The 27,777-nt window shown below is 44.4% G+C and overlaps 1 long non-coding RNA gene across 2 annotated transcripts; it reads left to right on the top strand.

The window, feature by feature from the left end:
* Positions 1-25,869, top strand: LOC146398573 (uncharacterized). 2 transcript variants are annotated; one of them, XR_014819459.1, is made up of 4 exons: positions 1-192; positions 19,115-20,060; positions 22,939-23,094; positions 24,172-25,869. It is a non-coding gene; the product is annotated as an uncharacterized LOC146398573 (long non-coding RNA). The 2 variants fall into 2 exon arrangements; XR_014819460.1 differs by lacking the exon at positions 1-192 and having other exon boundaries at positions 22,942-23,094; positions 24,172-24,812.
* Positions 25,870-27,777: the final 1,908 nt, after the last annotated feature.

Raw genomic sequence — 27,777 nt, 5'->3', positions numbered from 1 at the left:
CCTCATCAGACAAATCCCATCCCAGGAACATTCTGCAAAAGAGCACGTACTCCTCAAAAATATCAAGATCATCAAAACCGAGAAAAGTCTGAGGAGCCTAAGGAGACCTGACAACTAAACGTAAGGTGCTATCCGGGAGGAATCATGGAACAAAAAGAGAACACCAGATAAAAACTAAGAAAATCTGGAAAGGTATGGACTTGAGTTAACAGTGACGCATCAAAATTGGTTCATTAATTGTGACAAATGTCCCATACTAATATAAGATTCATAACAGAGGAAACTAGTGTGGAGTACATGAGAAGTCTCTCTACGACACAATTTTTTTTCTATAAATATGAAACTATGCTAAATAAGTTTATTTTAAAAATTATTGATGTTTTTTCAAATGAATTCTCCTTAAGCCATATTCAAGTGTTCAACCATGTTTACAATATTGTAACCTGGGTAATTGTGGCTCAAGGCAGAACCAAGTAGAATATTATTATTGTAATTTCCTTCCTATACACTGTTTGGTTTTTCTAGTATTTCTATTCCTCTCTCTCTCTTTAGGCCACACCACAGCAGCTACCTGGACTGCTGCAGTGCCAGTGCCAGAAGGTTTTGTTTAGTTGTGTTGCTTTCTAGAGCCACTTCCCACGGCATATGGAGGTTCCCAGGCTAGGGGTCGAATAAGAGCTACAGCTGCTGGCCTACACCACAGCTACGGCAACTCAGGATCCAAGCCACATCTGTGACCTACACCACAGCTCACAGCAATGCCATATCCTTAACCCACTGAGCAAGGCCAGGGATCGAACCCACATCCTCATGGATAATGGCTGATTTCATTACCCCTGAGCCATGACAGGAACTTCTCCATTTATTTTTCCAACAGTTCCCTCACATCCAGTTTTTCTAACCTTTTTTTTTTTTTTTTTTTTTTTTAACTGGAAGCCTTGCCTCCCAGAGTCCTCTGGGGCCAGTGAAGGCCATTTTTTGAGAAGCTAATTCAGTGTGCCCCAGGAGCCACTAGAAGACCGCATGCCTGGACTTCTGGTGGCCTAATCTGATTGAAGGACAGAATTTAACGAAACTGGAGGAGTCAGTGAATTACATGCACTCCCAATATCCTTTCCTGCTTTTCTTAACTAGTGTTGGTGGGGTGAAGTCCATACAACGCCAAAACAATGGTATGTGGTATTTCAATTAGCCCAATAGCTTTGGTGCCTTCAAGAACCTTCTAGGATGCAGCAGCCATCAATTAATTCATCACTGCTGCTAGGGTATTGACAATCAACCATATAAATCCACCTGCTATACCATCACTCTGTCCACATTTCTTCATTTGATGCACAAAGACCCATGACAGACTGACAAACTCATGGACTTCAGATACAACAATTTTTAAATTTCTCTCCATCTAGCATCCCTAAACAACAATAACAACAACAAAAAAGAGGTTTGAGGACAAATGAACTTTTTTTTTTGCACAGTGTAATGCCTATTTTTCACAGAATAATATATATTTACATTTGCGCTCATGAATGCCAGCCACAGGTTTTTAATTTCATAAAACCCGTACCTACCACATAGCAAATGTTCAGGACTTTTCTTGAGGTTATTTGACTTACCTAGCATCTGAATGTGAAGGTCAGTTTTTTCATTCATTTTAACTTCTGTTTTCTCCCAAATCAAAATATGTGTTTTGGCTATCTTGAGGGAGCTTTCCCAGAAAAAGTCTCCTTTTTGACTGTTAGTAAGTTAGATCACTTACCGTCTCTAACTCGGTGGAGACAATTCGGAAAAGATTAACCATAATCTCTAGGCTGCTGGTTCGCTTTTCATTTCCTTGCATTTCAAACTCCGTTCATTATTGTGCATTAGCCTCTCACTTGACAGGCAGGTGCTTGGCAAATGTGTACTGATTTGATTTAATTTAGAAAAACACCTTATGAGCGAAACACTATAGTTCGATTGGCAAAATTGGCTTCAGATTGCCTTCACCTTGTTTCTAAATGGTTATCACAATCCCGAAAGGACTGCCTGACCCAGTGTGCAAATGAGTCACTGTAACACCCCCGCATCCTCACCCTCCCCCACAAAGGAAAAGAGATAAACATTGACGTGCCAGGAAATGAAGAACTGAATCCCCCTCAAAACCACCAAATTCCCAGCCCAGGTAGCCTTCTTGATGTAACTACACCTTTGTCCTTTCCCATTTATCTCCTGACTTTCAAATGCATCCGAACTCATGTTATCTGATTCTGAAACTGGCCAGATTTTTACTAGTAAAGGCATAGAGATGAGTTTACTGCTCAATGTTGGAGTAAAAGCAGGAGGCTGCAGGGGGTTTCTTGTCCTCCTCAGCAACGACAGTGGCCCCTTTGTGTTTCCAGACTCTCAGGGGCTTGGCCCTCCCCTTTTCTGGGAGAGCTCATTGCTCTCCGACATGCTGGGCTTCGGCCAGGTCTGGTCTTCAGGTCGCCCCAGTCCCCTGGGGCAGCCCCACCAACGGTGAACACAGTGACTCCCTGTCCTCAGGGGCTGGGCTTCCAGAAAGTGGCCTGCCCACTTTGTGAACCTAATACCTGATAGAAGACGTCCGATTATGGACACCAAATTCTCTCTCCTAGGAGATCTGAACCTGCAAGCCACTCTTTGTTAAGACCTTTTATTTTCCCTGGAAAGCCCTTGCCAAACGTTGGCCACATTTCACTCTGTCTGATCCACGCTTTTTATCTCTTCTCGACCAGACAAATGCATAATAAAGCTTCATTGGCTGGATGAACAGGCAATCCATCTTCAGGACTGTATGGACACGATGCTCCTGCTGGGCCAACGGGCTGTACGAAGGGCCCCTAAAGTATTTCTCAGATTCTGGCAGAACAGCTCTGATGGTCCCGGACAAAGGCCTTACAATTTCTAAGGGATTTAGACCCCTGGATTTGATCAGTGTCAGTGGTTCTCTGAGTCCTCAGCCATCGTTTCTCAGTCTTTTGGCTAAGATCAAGTGCTGAGTCCTCAGCCACCCAGCCCACAGTGGGTGTAATGGATTTAGATGTGAAGGGGCGGAATTATGGAATGCAAACATCACTTGGCAAGTGACCATTCTGACAGATGCAAATATAAATCTCTTTGCAAACTCTGCCTTTGGCGTTTGTTTGCATCCAAAGATACCCGTCAGGAAGCTTTACATCCCCAGCATGAGTAAAGGGCTTGGCCCACATCTGTACATGCACAAAGGACAGTGAGACGGGGAGAAGTCCACCGATACTAAGCTCTGGTTAGTCCTCTTTATTTTTATTTTTTAAATGATTTTTATTTTTTTCGTCATAGCTGGTGTACAGTGTTCTGTCAGTTTTCTACTGTGCAGCAAGGTGACCCCGTCACACATACACATATACATTCCTTTTTCTCACATTATCATGCTCCATCCTAAGTGACTAGACATAGTTCCCAGTGCTACACAGCAGGATCTCATTGCTGATCCATTCCAAAGGCAATAGTTTGCATCTATTAATAGTGCCCTTTCTTATTCCAGGTCATACTTGATACACATGCAGTTCCTGATTGGCATGTATCCATGGACCTAGAGTAGGGTCAGGGTGGCCCCAGACAACAGGGAAAAAGAAAGCCTGCTGAGGTCTCGCACTGCCCTGGGCTGTCAGGAGGAAGGGTGGAGTCAGAAGTGGGTGGGGCAGGAGTCCAGGAAAGAGTAGATGATGCAGAGGCCTCTATTAGGCACCGTGGGCGTATACCTGGCTAGACTGTCTCCTTTTTGCTTTTTGCTCAGGAAACAGTATAGTAGTAAATAACTGAAGAGGGTTATTTACTATAGAAAAATATTTTTCTCTTTTACTATAGAAAAAATCTTGCACAAACTTTGCCCACAAGCCTTCCTGTTCATCCCTACACTTGTTCAGAAATGTATTGAGCAACTATGATCCTAAATAATGCTCTAGATTCTGATGTCTCAGCAGAGGATGAGCCAGAGACGTTCCCTGCCCTTCTAGAGAGTATCTTCTAATAGAGGAGGTGGAGAATGAACAAGCATATATACCAGACAATTTTAGTTGATGATAAATGTTAGGAAGGGGTGGGGACCATGAGAAGCCCTCTCCAAGGAAGGTGATGTTTTAGCTGAGAACCAAAGGGTGAAAAGGAGGTTCTCCTTGTGTGATGATCTAGGGAAGAGTTCCAAGCAGAATGAAGAGCAAGTGCAAAGGCCCCGAGACAGGAAACACCTGGGGGTGGGGGGAACCCAAGAGGCAGGAGCACAGTGAGTAGGGCAGAGAACATGGGATGCATTGAGTGTCAGACAGAGGCTCCATCATGTGAAAGCGTCAGGTCATAGCAAGGAGTTGGTATTTTAGATTTGTTAAAATGGGAGTGGAGAGGGCAGTCAGTAGGTGGCTTTGGGTTAAGTTTCATAGGATTCCTATCACCTGGTAAAGTCATGTAATACTCAAGGTCACAAAAAAAGATCAGATTTTGGGTAACTATGCTAAATATTTCAACCACATTGCCAATCGGAACCATAGCCTCTACCAAAGAAAGTTTCTCTTTTCACAGATCTACTTAAGATATATCCATTAGAATTCTTGTCATGGGAATTCTCATCATGGCTCAGGAGAAATGTATCTTACTAGTATCTATGAGGATGAAAGTTCGATCCCTGGCCTTGCTTAGTGGGCTAAGGATCTGGCGTTGCCCTGAGCTATGGCGTAGGTCAAAGATGCAGCTGTGGTATATGCCAGTGGCTACAGCTCCAATTCCACGCTTAGCCTGGGAAGCTCCATATGTCTCAGGTGTGGCCCTAAAAAGACCAAAAAAAAAAAAAAAAAAAAAAAGGCTTGGAGAGCATAGATTCGAAACAAAAAGTGTTGAATGGCTATGATGTCTGCTCTCTCTCCAACTCCTCCAGTAGATGAGGCAGAATCATAAGAAGCCACTTCTGAGGCAAGAGGGTCCAAACCTGGAATTGGCAGTTACCCAAGAAAGCATGAGGAAAAAGAACAGGGGAGAAAGGCTGACTCTTGTTAAGGAGCACTCCAGAATCTTCTGGAAAAGTCAGGTCAAACAGCAAGGGGGAGGGTGAAGCATTGATGGAAACCCAGGGTGATCAGTCCTGCTGGACAGCGGGCAGACGGGCGCAATGAGATAAGGCTCAGGCTGGGGTGGAGCTGGAAGTTCAGTCTGGTTGAGTAAGTGCAAGAGAACTGGGTCGCCTGCCATGTCTCAGGCCTTGTGTGGGAGACGCAAAAAGGGATGACGGTCTTGTTCACGTTCTCAAGGACTTGCGCTCTGGCGAGACGTCCAGACCTACAGCCAGATTACACACTGTGGCGAGAAGACAGGCGGGCATGGTGCTGTGGGCTTACAAAGAGCATTTAGATTAATCTGGGAGCTCAGGATTTCACAACTGAGCTCAGATATAAAGCTGAGTCATACACATGCGTGGAACTTCAGAACGAGCGAAATTTTAGGTGTATGTGGATGGACCCAGAGAACCCGAAGCAGGCTGTATTAGTAGAATGGAAAGCAAGAGGTAGATAATAGCACGGAGTTCCTGTCATGGCTCAGCGGTTAACAAATCTGACTAGCATCTATGGGGACGCAGGTTCGATCCCTGGCCTCCCTCAGTGGGTTAAGGATCTGGCATTGCCATGAGCTGTGGTGTAGGTCGCAGATGCGGCTCGGATCACCTGTTGCTGTGGCTGTGGTGTAGGTTGGCAGCTGTAGCTCCGATTAGACCCCTAGCCTGGGAACCTCCATATGCCTCGGATGTGGCTCTAAAAAAATAAATAAATAAATAAAAGGTAATAGAAGAAGAGAGGGCTGGAGAATTAAAGAGAAACCATTGCATGAAAGACATTTCTATTTCTGAGATAAAAATCCTAGACTTGGTCTTTATGTATAAATATTGGATTGGTGGAAGCTTTATTCTCAGGGAATACAAAAATTATGCATCCATCACCATATCTTCTAAATTAAAAAAAACAGAAATATAAGAAAATTTTGATAAAACATCATTAAACTATAGAGGTTGATACCTAACCTTTTAAATTCCAAATATCAAATAAATTTAAAAAATGACTAAACATTAAAGAATATAATCATCGAACTCAATTTAGTAGAAACATGTTAGGGTAGGGACACTGGAAATAGTGAATATAAACCTTTCTTTTTGTAAACCAGAAACAGAAAATATACATTCTTTCCTATTTTTGTTGGAGCATCTTCTAATATTGATCGTGCATTTAGGCACACAAAAAAAATCTTAATAAAATATCCCAAATAGAGATTTTTACAGACCATATTCTCTGATTAAACTCTGAGCTTGAAATCAGCAATAAAATTGCACGTGGTTTTATAAAAAGTCACAGAAAGATTTTTTTCCGGAGTTCCCGTCGTGGCACAGTGGAAACGAATCCGATTAGGAACCATGAGGTTGCCGGTTTGATCCCTGGCCTCTATCAGTGGGTTAAGGATCCGGTGTTGCTGTGAGCTGTGGTGTAGGTTGCAGATGTGGCTCAGATCTGGTGTTGCTGTGGCCGTGGTGTAGGCCGGCAGCTACAGCTCCGATTGGACCCCTAGCCTGGGAACCTCCATATGTCGAGGGTGCGGCCCTAAAAAGACAAAAAGAACAACAACAACAAAAAGTCACAGGAAGATTTTTAGCAAGAGGGTGATACAGCCATGTGAGGAGTGGGTTGGAGGGGGAGTCGGGAGACGCGGGAGGAGGGAAACCAGTTGGAGGAAATTGCAACAGTCCAAGGAAGCGATCATGTGGGTCTGATCCAAGAGAGGAGCTGTGGGGAGCGACAGGAGTAGACGGTTTAAGAAATATTTAGCAGATAAAATAGCAAGCGGCTGATTGATTGAATTAGGGGAGAGAGAGGAAAAAAAAAAGAAAGAAAGAGGGGGAGTTCCCATCGTGGCTCCTCAGTAATGAACCCTACTAGCATCCATGAGGACATGGGTTCAATCCCTGGCTTCCATCAGTGGGTTGAGGATCCGGCGTTGCTGTGAGTGTGGTGTAGGTCACAGACACGGCATGGATCCAGCATTGCTGTAGCTGTGGTGTAGGCCGGCAGCTGCAGCTCTGATTCGACCCCTAGCCTGGGAACCTCCATATGCTGTGGGTGCATAGAAAAGAAAAGGCAGACAGACAGAAAGACAGAAAGGAAGACAGAAAGAAAGACAGACAGACAAAAAGAAAGAGAGAAAGAAAGAGAAAGAAAGAAAGAAAGAAAGAAAGAAAGAAAGAAAGAAAGAAAGAAAGAAAGAAAGAAAGAAAGAAAGAAAGAAAGAAAAAGGGAGAGAGAGAAAGAAAGAAAGAAGGAAGGAAGGAAGGAGGGAAACGGGAGGGAGGTGTATGGGGGGGTGGAGAAAAGTGAAACGGTCGGGTCAGGCGGTGACCTGATGGAGGCCGTGCCATGGACTCAGGGGAGGGTACAGGAGAAAGAAGAGGTGTTGGGGGAGCGGGGAGTTCAGCTTCGGGCTGATGGGGTTTGAGGAACACAGCCTGTGATGTGCAGTTTATGGAGAGAAAGAAAAGCAGCTACACTGCTATCACCAGCAAGAGCCTCCTTTTTTGTAGAAGAAATTCAGAACTAAGGCCACGAAAGATGGGAGTGTGTCAAGGCTCCTCTTTTTTGTGTGGTGCTAGTGGGGTGGGAGTGCTGAGCCAGAGCGCTCAGGAGGACTTGGTGCCACCTGCTTTCGACACCTAGAGCTCACCTGACATGCTGAGAAGTATGCCTGAGCTGGGGTGATAAAAGTCCAAGCTGGGTGGAAGACAAGACTAAGGACAAAGCAAGGGCCACAAAGGTCCACGACTGCAGGAGGAAGTCTGGAAAAGGAGACGGGAAATTGGGGGAAACCTGGAGAGCGGCCTCGCTTTGTGTAAATGGTGGGGAGACACAGAAGTGCTTTAGGTACAGACCCGGATCACAATGGCTTTGGGGCGGGGGGAGGATCAGGACCTAGAGGGGTGCGTGGGGAGGAGAAGGAAGGGAGAATTCACCAAGGCAGGCAGAGATGGGGTTAGTAAGCAACAGTCACTTCATGGCCTCTTACATAAACTAAGGTCATTAAAATTAATTTTGCCCTGTGACTTTTCCTGAGAGTTTCTCTACAGGTCTTTGGAGAGTTGATATCTGAGACCGAGGTGATTCAGGAGAGATCTTCATCCAACAGAGACACGAAGATAAACCTTGCTTATGTGTTCACAGCTGAGGATTAAAGGACTTTAGATAACTTGACGGGGCCTTAATCTGTGTTGATTACGATGATTAGAAAAATCCTCAGGGTATCAAGTGGGGATGGGGCTCAGCCTTCGAGAACACGTTCCGCTCTGAGGCACGTGGTACGGAGGCCTGCAGAAGGAAGAGGAAAGGCCTGCTTTGTGCCCCCTTTGCCTGCAATCACTGAGTTTTTATCTGCAATTTCTTTTTTTTTTTTTTTTTGTCTTTTTGTCTTTTCTAGGGCCACACCCACGGCATATGGAGGTTTCCAGGCTAGGGGTCTAATCGGAGCTGTAGCCACTGGCCTACACCACAGCCAGAGCAACGCAGGATCCGAGCTGAGCTCTGCGACCTTCACCACAGCTCGCAGGAATCCCGGATCCTTAACCCACTGAGCAAGGTCAGGGATCGAACCCACAACCTCATGGTTCCTAGTTGGATTCATTTCTGCTGTGCCATGATGGGAACTCCTATCTGCAATTTTCTAGTCTGGAAAATGGGAATTGTAATGTCTTCATTCATTCAGCAAATGTTTTATGAGCATCTACTGTATGCCAAGCATGACTCTACCCATCCTATAGAGTTATTTTGAGAATTAAATGAAATAACATACATGAAAGTGCTTAGTAGAGTGTCTAAGCTCTATCAGGTGCCAATTATATTCCTTTTTCTATCCAAGAGAATTTTCTTTACTAGAACAAGAGTGGCATTTGAGCCAACATAGGGTCAAGGCAACTATGGTCAAGCCAAGACACTCAGAGTGCTTGTTATAAATATCAGGGTTCCGTGCTCCGGGAGAGAATTGACTGCTTTGGGATCCAACAATAATAAAAATTTTAATTTGATGATACTTTTTTTTTTTTTTTTTTTTTTTTTGTAGGGCCGAGCTCCTGGCACACGGAAGTTCCCAGGCTAGGGGTTGAATCAGAGCTGCAGCTGCCGGCCTACACCACAGCCACAGCAACATCAGATACAAGCCATGTCTTCAACCTACACTGCAGCCCACAGCAATGCAGGATCCTTAACCCACAGAGCAAGGCCAGGGATTGAACCCAGGTCCTCATGCATATTAGTCGAGTTCATTACCACGAGCCAAAAAAGGTAACTGCTAATGATACATTTTTGAAGCAGTAGGACAAAGGGAAAAATGTTGCCCTTGGGAAAGTGAAGCAGGTCTGTGTCAAGGTGATTCTGGGAGGTCTGCAGAGGGTGTAATGAAGCAGCACAAGGGCTCCAAGTTAGCAGCCATTGGAAAGATGAATGTCCTGCTGGGTCTAGAACATTAAGAAAGAACTACAAGGCAGTTTGCTTCATCAACATGTTCAGAGTTAAGGTGCATGACAAAATAATTGTTCTTCTGAGACGTCTTTAACTGTAAACACTGCAATGCACTCACTGAAGTCTGGAAAGCGAATTTGCAAATCAGAATAAATATTCTGAATTAACACGTAAGGGCCCTGATAATTCAGATATTAGCATTTTCCACTGCTCCAAGTAATTCATTTTAAAAAGTAAAGGAAGAAAATCTGACTCAAGCTGGAAAACCTTTCTCTCTCAGTATTACTTTAGCTTCAGAAGTAAATTGATTCCTTATCAAAGGGTGTGGCGTTTTCCAATTTCTTTTTATAAACGGAACTTTAGCCCAGACCCTGAAGAGTCTAATGAGGTTGGCCAGAAGTCACAATGGGATGGGACACGCCTGATGCCCAGAGAGAGAAGGGGAAGATCACGGTCACTTGCACGTGCCCCCTTAGTGCTCTGAAAGGCAATAGTGTTACTTACTGCACAGTGTGATAACTGCAATTGCCTGTTCATTTTTCCATCTTTCCAACAGACTGTTAGCTCAAGGGCAAGGACTGTATATTATTAACCACTGTAACCCCAACTGCCTGAAAAGCCCCTTATAGGAGAGTCTCAGTAAATGCTTTATAATATGCGAGTGAATGAATGAATAGAGGGATGGACAGACGGATGGACGGATGGATGGTCTGTTCTTTACTAGAACAAGAGGGAAAGCTGCTTCTTCTGGTGGGGAAGGCTGCTGTGGGAGAAATAAGGCTGCCTTGTGGGAACCAAGAACAGGTACGAGCTCCAGAACTTTCTGAGAAGGACGGATAGGCCTGCCTACCTCATCCGTGTCCATGGAGGAGTCATCCTGAAAGCAAGGGGAAGAAAGGTTACAGGTTTCTTGGGCCACTGAACACTCATCATGATGACAGCCTCAAAACAGTCACTTCTCATAACAAGTGCACTGTGGGGGAGTGAGGGGTCGAGGAGCGTTGGGAGTGGGGTCCGTGGGGCCTGCTGGCAGATTTCACAGCAACAGTGTGAGTGACAGGGGACCACATTTAGTATCCAGGGATTCGGTTGGGTCAGCAGCTGTAGGGCACCTGAAGCATAAGCCTTTTGCCACCATGGCATCTCAGACTGAGGCTGAAATGGAGTAATAGCAGAACAGCAATCCATCAACGCCTCCAAGAAAAGGCGATGTGGTCCCCTAGTGAAAACCCCTGCAGATCTGTAAACAGCCAGGAGAGGGCAGCCTCCAGGAACTAAAGAGCTGCAGGGATGCATGGTCGGGATGCAAGGCCCCTCCCTGGGCAATGCTGACCCACGGGCCTTTGAGAGGTTGGGCCACAGGAGTGGTCATTAGTGCATGTAGTCTTTGCCCTTCTACAGGCCAGCAGACCTTGAGAAAATAGATCAACTCTCAACTAACTGCATGGGAAGTAGGGACCCTCTCCATCCCCTCGCCCCTTACATGATTCCCACGGATGTGTGAAGTTCCAAGTTTGCCATCCGTATGTTCAAGAAGGTGGGAGATATTGGAGAGAAGGGGCCAAACATACTGAATGGAAGGAAAGCTTTACGTTATGGATTATTCTACTGCAGCCACCTCCAACGATTAAGGAGGAGCAGATCATCCGTTTTCTTTTTTTCTTTTTAGGGCTGTACCTGTGGCATATGGCAGTTCCCAGGCTAGGGTTCGAATCAGAGCTGCAGCTGCAGGTCTATGCCACAGCCACAGCAACTTAGGATCCAAGCCACACCTGCCACCTACACCACAGCTCACGGCAATGCTAGATCCTTCAGCCACTGAGCAAGGCCAGGGCTCGAACCCACAACATTTATAGAGACAACATCGGATCCTTAACCTGCTGAACCCAACAGGAACTCCCAGACCATCATTTTTATTTTTTTTATTTTTTTTATTTTTTTTTTGTCTTTTTTGTCTTTTTGTCTTTGTTGTTGTTGTTGCTATTTCTTGGGCCGCTCCCTTGGCATATGGAGGTTCCCAGGCTAGGGGTTGAATCGGAGCTGTAGCCACCGGCCTACGCCAGAGCCACAGCAACTCGGGATCCGAGCCGCGTCTGCGACCTACACCACAGCTCACGGCAACGTCGGATCGTTAACTCACTGAGCAAGGGCAGGGACCGAACCCGCAACCTCATGGTTCCTAGTCGGATTCGTTAACCACTGCGCCACGACGGGAACTCCATTTTTTTTTTTTTTTTTTTTTGTCTTTTTTGTCTTTTTGTCTTTTGTTGTTGTTGTTGCTGTTTCTTGGGCCGCTCCCGCAGCATATGGAGGTTCCCAGGCTAGGGGTTGAATCAGACCATCATTTTTATTTTTTTATTTTTTATTTTTTATTTTTTTTTATCTTTGTTGTTGTTGTTGCTATTTCTTGGGCCGCTCCCACGGCATATGGAGGTTCCCAGGCTAGGGGTCGAATCGGAGCTGTAGCCGCCGGCCTACGCCAGAGCCACAGCAACGCGGGATCCGAGCCGTGTCTGCAACCTACACCACAGCTCACGGCAACGCCGGATCGTTAACCCACTGAGCAAGGGCAAGGACCGAACCCGCAACCTCATGGTTCCTAGTCGGATTTGTTAACCACTGCGCCACAACGGGAACTCCAGACCATCATTTTTAAAAGCATGGACTTGTGAGCCAAATGCTAGGGTTTCAATCCTGGCTTAGCTGCTTTTTCACTCTGAGACATTGGCACGTTTCTTCACCTCCTAAATCTCTACGTCTTTGTCTGTGGAAGGGATAATAAGAGCAGCTTCATCACAGAGTAGTTAAGACTAATGTAAATAACCCAGGTAAATGGTGGCGCACGATAAATCCTCAATACATACTCATATAAAATACGACTGGAACAAGAAGATTTGAATCATATCACATTTGGCCAAATGTACCCAAGTTTCCTTCGTAATTACCCTCACAGCAGTCGTTTGTTATGGGGTGGTGATAGAAGAGGGTGAACTGGGGACACAAATCAAAAACATATATTATGATACACTCTTTTTTTTCCCTAAGATACTCGAAAATCCTTTGTGGAGCCTCTGAAGTTTTAACAGAACACAGTCTGGAAATAATTGCTTTATTGGACCAAAAATAAAAGCCATTACGTCCTAAACTAATTATAGTGAGCTCAAGTACTTTACAGCTGGCCCACTCATGCTAGAATAACCACAGACAGCTTCTAAAGTTGGTTCCATTGAGGGCATTCCTTCTAACATTTGGTGCCTCTGAGGGCAGGTATGAGCCAGATCCTATTTGAAGAGTATGGGATGGACACAGCCAAGGAAAACAGTTAACAGGAGACATGAGGTTAGAAGAAATAAAAATCTCGTATTCGGATTTACTATGAATAGACACAGAAGCTGTTAAAACATAAAATAGAACATTGGTGAGATACTGAGTAAAAAATTTAAGCGCCCGTGAACTTCATATAAAAATACAAATAGGAGTTCCGTCGTGGTGCAGTGGAAATGAATCCAACTAGGAACCATGAGGTTTCGGGTTTGATCCCTGGCCTTGCTCAGTGGGTTAAGGATCTGGCGTTGCCGTGAGATGATGTCTAGGTGGCAGACGCAGCTCAGATCTGATGTGGTGTAGGCTGGCAGAAACAGCTCCAATTCAACCCCTAGCCTGGGAACCTCCATAAGCTGTGGGTGAGGCCCTAGAAAAGACAAAAAAAATTAAAAAATAAATAAAACCATGACATAAATTATAATCTCTATTACTGCAAAAAAAAAATTTTTTTTGAAAGCCAGATTGTCATTTAAAAATGACCAGGGAGTTCCCATCTTGGCTCAGTGGTAACAAACCCAACTAACATCCATGAGGATGTAGGTTCCATTCCTGGCTTTGCTCAGTGGGTTAAGGATCCGGCTTGTCATGAGCTGTGGTGTAGGTTGCAGACGTGGCACTGATCTGGTGTTGCCGTGGTTGTGGTGCAGGCCGGCAGCTGCAGCTCCAGTTTGACCCCTCGCCTGGGAGCTCCCGTATGCCGTGGGTGTGGCCGTAAAAAGAAAAAAAAAAAATGACCAGAGTTTAAATCTGAGAATCACTGACTTTTTAAAAATATTTTTTAAATGTTTATGGCCGCACCCATGGCATATGAAAGTTCCCAGGCCAAGGACTGAATCCAAGCAGCAGCAGCAGCAATGCTGCATCCCTTTAAACCACCGCATGGGCAGGGAAAGAACTCTTGCCTCCTGAGCTGCACTCAGGAGAATCACTGACTTTTAAGCCTTATATTTTTAAAAATATTTCCTTTGGGTGGTGAAACTGAGGCAGAGGCCCAGGGAAAGCAATCTCAGGCCTTTGGGTTTTGTCTGTCTACCTTCCCCTCTGGTCTCTTCTTTTCTCCGTTCCTTCCATGGTGCATGTATTTAATTACATGAAATAATTGCATAACTTTTTTGTTTTGCCTGGGAGCAGAAACACAATGGATAAAGCTATATTCAAATGATAATGCTATGACGCAACTAATTAGAAAAGCCCAGCATATGTAAATAGCCTTTATTTCCAAATAAAGGCTAATAAAATTAACATTTTATGTACTTAGTAATATGGAGCTTTTTTTTTTTTTTTATTTTTAGAGCCGCACATTCATTATATGGAAGTTCCCAGGGTAGGGGGAGAATCAGAGCTACAACTGCCGGCCTAAACCACATCCACAGAAACACAGCATACAAGCCTTGTCTTCGACCTACACCACAGCTCATGGCAATGCTGGATCCTTAACCCGCTGAGCAAGGCCAGGGATCGAACCCACATCCTCATGGATACTAGCTGGACTTGTTTCCCCTGAGCCACAGCAGGAACTTCCTGGAGCTATATTATGAGGCTGATAGACGATTGGGCATAATTGGTAAGTAACCATTTATGTAGCCTGTGTTACTTTTACATATGCAAATTGGACTTCCACAGCTTAGATCATCTCACCTTGGCTCCCTCCACACAGCATATGCTCATGGCAAGGCAGCGTTGGAGTAAAGAGAACTAGGCCAGAAGTAGCTGATAAACAGAACACCCATGAAAGTAGGCCCTGCATTCCTGGCCATTGGAAATCTTGGATGAAATACTAGCATGAGTGAAGGGAAAGTTGTTCAAATTAGGGCAGGAAGGAACAGGAGAGGGATGGAGAAGGGATTTTTTTATTTTTAAAGGAGAGGTTTGTGTCAAGGATAATTGGGACCTTTCCTGTTCTCATCTCCCAACTTTCCCCACGCCCTCAAAACAGGGATGGTGTCCAAAATGCCATAAACAGTAAAGTTTTTCATTCCACAATTAGAGACAAAGCTTGATAAGCAAATCAGCTGGCAAAGGCAACCTGAAACTCTTTCTCACTAAAATGTTAATGGCTGACACTGAATCCTTTGCTGTTTTGATAGGAAGAGGAAGCAAGGGAATGAGATGGTGCTGGCACCAGAAACCTTCCCAAGGAAGGAAAGGTGGCGTATTAAATGGTAACGAGAAAAGAAAACCTAACATTTATTGAGCATTTTGTGCCACGTTCTGTCCTAGGTGCTTTTTCATGGATTAACTCATTCCCTCTTCACAACACCTTGTCTGAAGTAGGTACTATTGCTAGTCCCTATTTTACAGATGATGAAACGAAGTCACAGAGAGAACTGGTGACTTGCCCAGGGTCATAGTGGTGGGGCTGAGGTTTGAATTCCGGCATTACTAGCCCTCAAGCCCAGACTCTTGGCCACAGCCGAAAGAAACTTGGCTTGGAGAGAAGATGGCTCAGGAGGCAAAATTTCCCTATGTGGGTGACATTGCCTAAGGTAAACCTGTTTACTTCAGAGCATTAGGAATGAGAAGGAGTTCCACGCAGAGGTGTTTTATCTCTGTGTCTCTGCTGCGTAAAGCAACACCAGGGCTGGGGAGGAACACTTTGCTACCGCCTCGGTCCCCTGTGTGTACTGCTTTGCTGCCTGAATTAGTGATCCTGCTGTGGTTATTTAAGCTCCCTCTGCCTCCGAGCGCCCATGTGGAAACCGGGTTATTTCCCCTTGTCAGCTTCCTGACTCAGAGGAATGCAGAAGGCTAATGGGCTGATACATGCAAAGTGCTCTGAGCCATAAGCCAGGACTAACTGAACTTCTAGAGAACAGTATGACCTGGCAGTGGTGTTTGGATTGACAGAAGTGGTAGAATATTCTCCTAGTAGCTTCTTTAGAGGTTCTTGCTTCAGCTGCCTGGTCCACTACGGCTGCCTGAATTCTTCTCTAGAATTTTAACCGGCGCCGCTCTGTTGGAGGTCAACTGTCTCCTAGACTCAGGAGATGCCCAGTAGTCTGGGATTGTTCAAACGATGAAGAGATAAGGAGTCTTAACTTAAAATAAGAATCTTCAGGTCAGGACTTTGAAAGTCATTGCTTATCAAAGGTTCAAAAGAACTGGATCTCCTCCAAAGAAACCTTTAACCTAATAGCAAACACCTTTAGCATTCAATTCAAATGATAGTGATCGAATTGACACCAGCAAGGGCAGCACCAATTGCAGTTTGTTTGGTTTTTATTTTTAACGATGCTTTACAAAGAGATGTGGGCAAGAAGATGCCCAAGACAAAGAGAATGGGGAGAGGAGTCTCAGTTCCAGCTACGATTAAGGACTAATGCAAAAGAAGTAGAAAGACAGGGCTTTTACAGGAGAATGTGTCTGCTTAATCTACACTGCCTAGTGGATTTTCCTTCCACTTTTTTTTTTTTTTAAGGGCCGCACTCACGGCATATGGAGGTTCTCAGGCTAGGGGTAGAATCGGAGCTGCAGCTGCCAGCCTACACCACAGCCACAGCAACCTACAGATCCGAGCCTCATCTGCAACCTACACCACAGTTCTCAGCAAAGCTGGATCCTTAACCCACTGCTCCAGGCCAGGGATTGAACGTGCATCCTCATGGATACTAGTCAGATTCGTTTCTACTGAGCCACAACAGGAACTCCCAAGGTTTATGTTTTTGTTTTTGTTTTAACAGCCACACCCATGGCATGTGGAAGTTCCTGGGCCAAGGATCAAATCCAAGCTGCAGCTGCAGCAACGTCAGATCCTTTAACCCAAGCTACTGCAGTGAGATTCTTAACCCACTGCACCAGAACTGGAACTCCCCCTTCTGATTTTTTAAAGCATAGAAATATTAGTTACCAACCTATGCATTCAAGTTTTAGAAAATAAAATCAGGAGGATGATCACAATTTTTTAATTGATGCCGTTATCAAGTCAAAGATTTAACCTCGAATTCACGACTTCCAAGGATGGAGTCATATCCTGGGGCAGTCATGCCTCTCCAGAAAGGAAGCAATCTTTGTGAGCTAACAAATAAACATGACCAGTGGGAACCAAGGTAGAAATTCAGGAGCAGAAACAGGGCAAATTCAAATAGTTTACAGAAAGAGTTTGAGAGCAAGGGAAGGAAGCCGAATGACAGAAGGAAAGCAGTAGATGGTCGAGCTCCTAAGACCGTTAAGGAGCAACAAATCCAAAACGAGAAAAATGAAAGACAGGCGTTCAGAGCACTGTCGTAATTCAAACCATTTCGAATAAAAGCTGTGACAAACTCAGACCAATTTAGATACAAGAGATTTGGTTTGGGGGATACCAAGGCTTCCTTTTTGGCAGTGTTTTCTTCCATCTATGGCGTCTTCTCCACAGACAGACAGACAGACTCAAGGCCCTATTCATTCCTCACCAAAGGGAAAGAGTGGGGGAGACTCAGGGTGAAAGGCATAACTTTCCCAGGAGCATCTGCAAACTTAAGCGTCATCTTTACATGAGAAGGAATTTCCAGGTCAAAAGCTAGCGGAAGAGTTGCAAGGACCTTCCTGATGCCCCTTCTCCCACATCTCTCCGAAGGCACTTTCTGCTTTTGCCTCTGTCTCCCTTGGTCCCGTTTTTGACACTGGTTATCTGGTTTACACACACACTGTCCCTGTGGGATTGAAAGAGCTTCCTTTCACCAAAGAACAATGGGATTTGTGTCAGGAAAAGTCATCTAGGTAAACTACTGAGACAGGAGGGAAGGGGGCAGGGTACAACCTTTAGAAGCATGACATAACCACTGGGGACATGACATAAACTGGTCAGAACCCACTAGACCCAAGACGGCAAGAGATCTGACTTCCAACAGACCTGGAGCCTCATTACGGGCTCACTGTGATACATCAGCATATGCTAAGTGACACATCTACAGACACCTCGCCAATTCTGAGGTGGACCATCACATGGCAGAAAGTGGGCCAGGGCCCAATTCCCAGAAATCTCCGCCCCTTCCCCCAAATGGTTGGAATAATCCTCCCACCTGTTAGCCTATGCAATTAGCCCGTCTGTAAAAATGAACAATCCCCATAGCCTGGGGCCCTCTCGCCTTCGGAGACGCCCACCCTCCGTCTCTGGAGTGTGTATCTCCCTAAAGAAGTCTGCTTCCACTCTCCTTCAGCTGCTCTTGAATTCTTTCCCGTTCGCGAAGCCAGGGGCTCCCCTCCAAGGCCCTTCCCGGGGACCCGCCCGAGACCTCGAATACGACTATCCTCTCGAGCTGCCTTTCTGCGGCAACGCTATGATCCTTTGTTCTGTCCAGTCTAGGATAAGGTCATTGAAGGCCCATTACTGAGCGTTTACTGTCGTACGTGTCAGGGAGACCCGCAGTGGTTAACAGTCCCATTTCACCTAGAAACGTCCATCGCATTTGCTGAGAACGGGAGGGTGCAGGGCTGATGCTCTGAGTCTCTGGGCCAAAGCTTGTTGACACAGAGGTGAAGGATGGCTTCCTTGCCCACACTCCGTGGGCCGCCCCACCCTGCGCCAGACTCAATAGAAGGAAGGGCAGGGCAGGCAGACAGAGTTTTGACAACGCTCCAGTTCTCTGCACCCCAAATATTTACTGAGATAGTCAGGTAATTCTTTAGAGAGGCCGGGCCTAACCTGTAAAAGCTGGTGGCAGAGGGGCAGGAGGAGAAAGAAGTGCTTGGAAAAGGCGTGTTCATGGTGCCAGCAACCCTTGCAAAAGTGGCCACACAGAAACGCAGGGAGAGTCACACACACCCTTTTCAAACTGATGCCCCATTTGAAACTTCGGCTTCTGGGCAACGGGCCTATGCGGCTCCCACGCAGGCCCTTCTGGGTCTCCGGGCGGGCAGCTGTTTCCTCTGCTTGGAAGAATCTCTTCTCACTTAAAGCTACCTTTTCTTCCTAGATTCCTCTCGAGCCCTCTCTACACCGCACTTCCTGCCTTAAGCCTCTCCCAGCTGTCCCAGCCCACAGGCATCACTTTGTTCTTTGGCCTCCTACGCCGCCTGCCTCACACTGGGTAATTTCTGTGGTTTATCTGTTTATCCTTGCAGCTCCCCACCCCCAGCACTGGACTTTGCCCGAAACAGTCGACCTTCACAAGCGCTGATGAACAATGATGCATCGCTCCAGGAGAGCGGTTTAAGCATGCCTGACGCAAGTTCATGTCTGTGTAATTTTTAAGCCCAAATGAAACGTCTCTCATGCTTAGCACTTTTTGAAATGCAGTAAATCCTTAATGTGTGTTTTCGAACAGTACAGATTTCCTTTTTTTTTTTTTTTCTTTTTTTAGGAGGCATAAAGAACAGCAATCAGCAGATCTAGGGTTAAAGGATGGACGCGTTCCTGGGAGCGGGACGGGAACAAACTGCAGGTTCACACCGTCCTCGACCCATGCTGGGATGACCACCTTGTCCCATTTACCTGGGACTTGCCAGTCTTAACACCAGACATCCTGGTCCTGGGCCACCCCTCACTCCCAGGCAGATCCGAATGGCTGGGCACTGACCAGGTGGCCAATGCACAGTTTGCCAAAGAGGCAAATGTCAGTTTGAAATAAAGGACTGAGTCCTCTTTTTCTTCTCTCCCCTCCAATCCTGGTGCCACAGCCCGTCCAAGGACCCTCCACTCTCTGGTGACAAGGGAAGGAGCAGGCAGCAATGCCTAGTTTCCAAAAAGGAACCCTGACTTTCTTCGACTTTCTCCAATTCAGAAGCGATCTCAGGCCTGGGAGGACAAACGGTCAAGGGAAAAAGCTTTGTACAGAGTTCTCACAAAACAGAAACTAAAAGGAATATTTGGAACAGGAAACAGTGACCTTTATGGCATGATTCCCAAAGGGGACGTCAAAGGCAGAGACACGGGAAGGCAGAAGTCCAGGGTCCACGGGAATTTAGCTTACACTGAACATTCCATACCAGGCCGGCTCACTGCCTCTCCAGAGCGTCTGTTTGGAGAATGCTCCTGGGCAGTCCAGCCAACTGTGACAATGCGAGTGGCTAGATGAACAGGAAGACTGAAACCTCTGACTATGAATACATCGAATGCTGTAGCCTGCCGCAGAATGCAGTAATATATTCTGAGCATCCCAGAAGAGACACATTTTGAAAACCCAAAAGGGCCTGAACGAAGGGTCACAATACAGACATCATTAATTAACGGGCACACATCAAAATCAGTTCAAGCTCTATAGTCTGTATAATGATGAGGATTTTCTTCTCCATAATAAAATAACAAAGGTAAGCATTTTAGTCTGCATGATGTATTATAACCTGGAAACTCAGACGCACCCCCCCAAAAAAAGCATAAATGGGAAATGAAAATTTTACTGCTTGTATCTCCCTATATCACTCCAGATGAAGGTGGAGTTGAGTTCTTTAAGTGTAGAATCCTTTGACGGAAAACGCCCATGTGTATCCGGGTACCTGCCCAGGCTAGGCAACGCAGCCCAGAGCGGAAGTGTGGGGTACACGGTGCAGGGAAGTCATCTTAGCACCAGAGGGTATTCTTTCCTCTTCCAGATTACGGCCAAGTTTATGTAACCGCAGATTAACCCTAACCCGGCTCCTACAAAAAATGGGCCAGGCCAGATAACAGGAAAGTGGATTAATTTATAATATTCATACAAATTCCCTCTTGCCCTCCCATTTTAAAGAGTGTCCAGTTTCCTTTGGGTGAGAGAGTCAGGCTGGCAGTTAGCCCACCTACACAAACTGTAAAAAAAAATCGATTACATTTCTCCCACTGGTCAAAACAAGAGAAGAGGCAGTCACTTAGGAAATTAGCCCAGGCGGCTGCTTCTGATAGTCCCCCACCGTGAGCAGAGCAGGAGTTTCAAGAAAGGGAGGGCACACTGGCTAGAAAGGAAGAGTAGAGGGAGTTCAGGGCAGGGGTGCCTCCTGCTTGAATTTTGATCTAGACTAATTTACAACTGAAAAAGGTCGGCGCCTCACTGGAGGCCAGAAAGCCTAGGAAAGTTACCAGAGAGATGTGACAACGTCCAAAGTCAGCCAGGGAGTCTGTCCCAGCCCATTAGCATCCCAAGTTTAGAAAGCAAGGCCCTGGAAAGATGCCCCGGGGAGGTGCCCAAGGGAGTCCGTTTGTATCCAGCCAAATGCTTACTCTGGAAAAAGGAAGATTTTGTCCCTTCTGGCTTGTTCAGTGCCAGAAGTTCTGTCAGGGAGAAAGGCTGTGAAATTGAGAAATATGGGATATTAGGTCATCTGTCCAAGTGAAGGCAGGTTCAACAAATCCAAACTTGAAGTCAATAAATAGTTCCTTTTTTTTTTTTTTTTAAATGACCTTAAATAATATTTGCTCATTGCTAAAACTTCAAATAATACAGAGGTAAAAATAAAAAGTGAAGGACTTTTCTCTCACAGCCAGCCTATTCCCCCTGGCCCTACTCACCAGAAATACACACTGTGGATAATTGGCTCATATTTTTTAAGGCTTCCTATTTCTATCAATTATAAAAAATTGACCTGTCTACTCTACTCATCTAGCTCTCCATCTACTCATCCCATGCATCTCTCAACCATCTTTTTTTTTTTTTTTTTTTTGCTTTTTAGAGCAGCATCTGCAACATATGGAAGTTCCCAAGCTACAGCTGCCAGCCTACACCGCAGCCACAGCAATGCAGGATCCGAGCTGTGTCTGTGACCTGCATCAAAGCTCATGGCAACACCAGATCCTTAACCCACTGAGCGAGGCCAGGGATCGAACCCACATCCTCGTGGTTCCTAGTCGGATTCATTTCCACTGTGCCACAACAGGAATTCCCTGTGTGTGTATTCTTTATGGAGATCCTAAAATAGCTATTATTCTACTTGAGATGTTCATTCCATAAAGCACTGCATTTTTCCAAGTCTACCTCATTCTGTTTCGTGGTTCCACTATGCCGATGTGTCATTTAGCCAGTACCCTATTGATGGACATTTATGTTGTTTCCAATTGCTTTCCTTATTACAAAAATGCTATTATAAAATTCTTGATTAAAAGAAATAATTATTAACGGGTATGTTGTGCTAAGGATCAGACCCCGCCTGTGCTGAGCTCTGCACAGGATATAAAGGTGAATAATATATGTATTTTTTTGGCTTCTTGGCATTTGTTCTCTCATGGGGAAGAATTATAAACATCTAATGATATAAGAAAAAATGACTTAAATACTAAGAAGTGGGACAAATAAGATATTCAAGCATATAACATTCCCTGAGTAGGGAGCAGAGAGGAAGGAGCTACCCAGTTCTGGCAGCTGGGATTAGAGAAGGTTTCATGAGTGGACCTCTTCGATGCAGCGATTTGCTTTCGTGTGTGGATGCAGGGAAGTTGAGATGGAAGCTGGTAGAACTCCTAACATCATGGAAATCTTAACCACCATCCTGTTCACTAGGATAAAGGACTCCATGATTTTTGCTATTTGAATTTCCCTTAACAAACATAATTTCAGATAGTGTGGGAATGCTCTGTTCTTCTAAGCCAGTTTTGCTGGATTTAGTCTATGCTGATAACCTGAAAATTTATTACAAATCTCCAACACGGTCTTGCTTTTTGCTCTATCCCCAAATTTTCTGGGTACATGCGACCTCCAAATCAAGCACCCCACAGCTGAATTATCTTGTCACATCTGCTGTGACTGTCCAGAGGAGGATATTTTATCGGTATACCAAATCCAACTGTGTGCTATAGAAAGAAAACATGAAATAACTCGCCTCTGATAACAAATCTCTTTGTCAGAACCTTCCCAGCAATCAAGTAAACATGCTGAAAGGAGAGGTTTTCTTTTTAAGCAATCTTAATTAGCAGGTCTTTTTCTTATTAACATCTTCAAAGTACTCTGAGCTCCTCCCCAGATGAAAGGTCCTGGGTGAGTACAAATTATTATTATGCTCACAAAATGCATACACTAAATGCAGGAAAAGTGCAAACGATTTACCTCCACAGCCTGCAATGCCCTTCAGACACTTTGATCTGCCAATATAGCCATCAATTATTCTATATCCTTTGCTCTCTAATGCATGCATCAAAGCATCCCATGTACACCCTTGTAAATCCAACTGTTTATTCCAAAATAGTTGCTCTTAATTAACCCTCGTTTCCTTTCTCTTTTGTCAGCAGCTGCTGATTCAGCTTTTCTTCTGTTGGGAGAAGGTATATGCAACCCAGGCTTTGGAATGGAAAATAACTCCATTTTTTCTTTACAAAGAGGGACATGACATAAAAGATGTATATAAAGACCCTTTGATGACCTGGAAAAATGCAAATGATACGGTAAGTGAAAAATGCATGATACAAAAACATAGGCAGTTTTGTCTCAACTATAATACTAATAACTGCTAACGTGAATTAAAACAACCATGCCAGTGGAGTTCCCAAAGTGGCTCAGTGGTTAATGAACCCGACTAGTATCCAGGAGGACGCAAGTTTGATCCCTGGACTTGCTCAGTGGGTTAAGGATCTGGCATTGCCGTGAGCTGTGGGGTAGGCCAGCAGGTGCAGCTCTGATTTGCCCCCTAGCCTGGGAACCACCACATGCCGTGGGTGCAGCTCTAAAATGACAAAAGACAAAAACAAAAACAAACAACCATGCCAGTCACTGAGCTGAATGCTTGACCTGCGTGATACACATTCATCTTCACTACGAGGGGAATACTATCATCCCTCTTTTAGAGATTAGGACACGGAGACTCAGAAAGGTTAAGTGATGGGGGTTCTGTCCAGTGCTGTCTGCCTCCAAAGCTCATTCCTTTAATGAAGGCTGCCTTTGAATAGTGATTTTCCCTAGAAAGAGAAATTTGGGATGATTCCCCCACACACACACATCTTTTTTTTTACATTTACACATTTAAAAACAAAACTAACATATTAAAGACATGAGTAAATCAAATAAAAAGGAAGAGGGCTAAGTCGCTCTCTCATTTATTGGCGTGATGACTTAGGATAAATATCAGCAACATGTCATTAACCTCAGAGGTCTCTGGATCTCTGCTTCTTTATCTTTAAAATGACAGGGTTGAACCAAGAGAGCTCAGAGCAGCTTTCAGTTCTAACATGACTTTAGTCCTTTTGTTTCTGCTTATGCTTCAGAGATGGCACTTTGTCAACAGTAAGTAGATTCCAGTTCCTTAAATCTGCTCAAAGAGCTCTGTTACGTACCAGAGGAAGAACCATGGAGCCGAGTGTTAAACAAATTCAGTTTGTGAGTCGCCTTTGAACACCAGAGAGGAATAGACTACTCATGCTATACTGATACATATTGAATAAGTATTAATTACCATAAGATTATTTCATAATTATGACATTCTGATTGTGAATGCAGAATAATGTATTTTTCTGACCTAATTCTAGAGTAAAAGACAACAAGTTGCATTGGAAATCAGGGCCAGGTCTTTTTCCGCCTGGGGTTTCGTTTGAACATGTCTGGAATGCAGGAGTAAGAAACCCTTTGAAATAACATGGAGAGTGGGCGTTTCCAGCTGAGAGGAGCATTTGATCTTTTCCTGGAAAATAAGTACCTGCACCACCAAGAAAAGTGACTTGTCCCCACAGAAGGACAAGTTCCTCAAACAGGAAGCATGTGGCACCAACCATGAAGAAAGGACAGTACCATTTGTAATGCTATAAATATTAAGATGTCTGGGAAGCATGAAGAATTTTTATTTCTGGCCACTGAGCATTCCTTTTTTTTTTTTTTTTTTCCCTATTTCTAAGAGTAGCGTAGTCTTTATTTGAAACTTTTTCATGCCTGGTATTCTATTTTTCAACACAGGGACATGTAATGATTCAGCATATAATAGGTATTCAATAAATGTTAGTTCAATGAGGGGAGTACATTAATATTTAAACTTTAATTAGAAGTATGGTGTTCTTTTTTTTTTTAAGATAAGGCTTAGGAACAGTATCCTTTCCATAGTCAATACCCAGAATTCCATCTACTACAGAACCTAAAACCTTCATTTAAACCATCAGTTTAAAAAAAAAAAACAAAACTTTCATGGATCATAGGTGCAGGAATAAAAGACAAAATAATTTTTATACTTGAAGAAGGTATGGAAAAATTTCTTTATAATATTAAGGTGGGGGAGACCTTTCTATTACCACTAAAAGTCCAGAAAACATAAAAGAAAAGTGATAATGTTATGATAAAGTTAACAATACAACAATTAAAAACTTTAGTCTGGCAAAAACATACACACATTTTAGAAAAATGAAAGATAAACAAAAAACCAGATTTTAAATGTTTGCAATTCCTATCAAGGTAAAAAACAAATCTACCAGTGTATGAGGTCCTAGCAAGCGATAAAAAAAGGATCAACAACCCAGCAGAAAAAAAGGCAAAGAAAATAAACAGAAATTATTTACAAATACACATGGCTCTTGCACCTAAGAAAAGATGCTCAGTTTAAGTCACAACTCGAGAAGTGTAAGATACAACCATTCTAAGTTATTTTGCTCTACCCATCAGGTTGGCAAAAACTGACAAACTTGATAACTTGCTCTGCAGTCAAGACCTTGAGAACGCAAGCCTTTGCACTATGGGTAGAAGAGTAAACTGGAGGGCAATTTGGGAATATCTATCAAAATTACAGATGCACGTTGTCCAAGGCAGGTTTACCCTGGAGCTAGAGAAGCATAAATTTTAGGACCCCTCACTTGCACAGACCCGTTTCCAGGCCCTGGGAAGAGTTTCAATAATTTTTCAACACGGGGAATTCCTGGTGTGGTTCAGTGGGTTAAGAATCTGACATAAGGTCTGTGAGGATGCGGGTTTGATCCCTGGCTTCACTCAGTGCATTAAGAATGCAGTGTTGGAGTTCCCGTCGTGGCGCGGCGGAAACGAATCCGACTAGGAACCATGAGATTGCAGGTTCAATCCTTGGCCTCGCTCAGCGGGTTAAGAATCCGGCATTGCCGTGAGCTGTGGTGTGGGTTGTAGACACGGCTTGGATCTGGCGTTGCTGTGGCTCTACAGCTTGGCTTAGACCCCTCGGCTGGGAATCTCCATATGCCACGGGTGTGGCCCTAAAAAGACAAAAAAAAAAAAAAAAGAATGCAGTGTTGCTGCAAGCTGTGGTGTAAGTCACAGATGAGGCTCAGATCTGACATTTCTGTGGTGTAGGCGGGCAGCTGCAGCTCCAATTAGACCCCTAGCCCAGGAACTTCCATATGCTGCAAGTTTGGCCATAAAAGAAAAAGAGAACAAAATGAAAAAATTTTCAACACATTGTTATTGTAATTTTTTAATTTTTTTCTTTTCTTTTTTTTTTTTTTTTTTTTTGTCTTTTTTTGCCATTTCTTTGGGCCGCTCCTGCGGCATGTGGAGGTTCCCAGGCTAGGGGTCCAATCGGAGCTGTAGCCGCCAGCCTACACCAGAGCCACAGCAATGGGGGATCCGAGCCTCGTCTGCAACCTACACCACAGCTCACGGCAACGCCAGGTCCTTAACCCACTGAGCAAGGCCAGGGATCAAACCCACAACCTCATGGTTCCCAGTGGGATTCGTTAACCACTGCGCCACGACGGGAACTCCATGTTTTTGCAAACTTTGCAAAATAAGATATTTTTATCACGATTGGTGAAGACCACCATTCTCTTTCCAACCAGACTCCCTGTCCATCACACTTTCCCTTGAGAATTGGCATTGAAATGGCATCAGGAACTTCTGGGATCAGGCTCAAGGGAAGTTGGCGTGGAGCTAGATCTTGTTTGTCTTTAGTAGGGTATATTTATGTGGTATGCAGTCACTCCGTTATTGCCAGGTTATCGGCTGATGTCCTGGTGTCTGAAAGTATTTCCATAAACACTCCTGCTACTCACTCGGCCAACTCCCTGCCATTCTGACCAGAAGTGGCAGGGCCAGGAGTGATACTGAAACATGAACATGTGTTATGATGCCTGATACTAGTATGATGTAGGAAGTGGAAAAGAAACAAGGCTTGAAATACATGGAGTCAGAAGCCAATCTGTGGAAAATTGTTTTATTCATTAGGTATGTAAAATTTTAAGCAGAATGTTTCATTTTTTAACAGATATCTGGACAAGGTGGCTATTCTTCCCTGGTAGGATATACTTGACAATGTAGCAATTATAAATGCACCATATATTTATAATCTTTTTTTTAGTGAGAATCATGTGAAGTAGAATTTATCAGGATGTCTGTGCTGTAGGGCACAAGTCTACAGCAGCACTACAAATGGCAAGCATGTTTGTGACATCTGAATGCTTTACGCCTTCCAACTATCAAGAATAATTTTTAAAATTGCAATCAACCATGCTAATGGGTGGTTTATTCAGCTAATCCTGCTGAATGATCATTCTGCTTTCTCTCTTTAAAATTGTATTACAAAACCGTAGCCCCATGAAGCGGTAATCAAAGTGTATGAAGCCAAAAGAGAGAGAGAGAGAGAGAGAAAACATTATAGAGATGTCTCAGGTAGTTGATTAGTAAAACTATTATGTTGGTTTTCAGAATATTCATGGTATTTTTTTAGCGTCTCAAAATTTGTTGTCATTTGTGATTTCCTTTCATAATGTATATAAATATTCATTTTCATACCTACTTTGAATTGTATAATTCTGCATTCTTTTTCCTTTTCTTTCCGTTTTTTTTTTGGGGGGGGCTGCACTTGCGCCATGTGGATGTCCCCAGGCTAGGGGTCGAACTGGAGGTGTAGCTGCTAGCCTCCGCCATGGCCACAGCAACACGGGATCCGAGCCCCATCTGCAACCTACACCACAGCACATGGCAATGCTGGATCCTTAACCCACTGAGAAGGCCAGGGATCGACCCTGCGTCCTCATGGATGCTAGTCAGATTCGTTAACTGCTGAGCCATGATGGGACCTCCCTGTATTCTTTTTCTTAATGAAGACCCACAAATTTATAATCTTCAGGCTCCATACAATCTGAAGTAGCCTTTGTAATTATCCAATGCCACAGAAAATCTCGAATGTG

This window comes from Sus scrofa, chromosome 11 (assembly GCF_054392235.1).
Source record: "Sus scrofa isolate SSC_HxYL_T2T_F1_AM1 chromosome 11, Sscrofa_HxYL_maternal_Yorkshire_Landrace_v2.0, whole genome shotgun sequence".
NCBI classification, from domain to species: domain Eukaryota; kingdom Metazoa; phylum Chordata; class Mammalia; order Artiodactyla; family Suidae; genus Sus; species Sus scrofa.
Note: the sequence above shows the minus strand (reverse complement) of the source record. Positions and strands in the feature narration are given on the sequence as shown.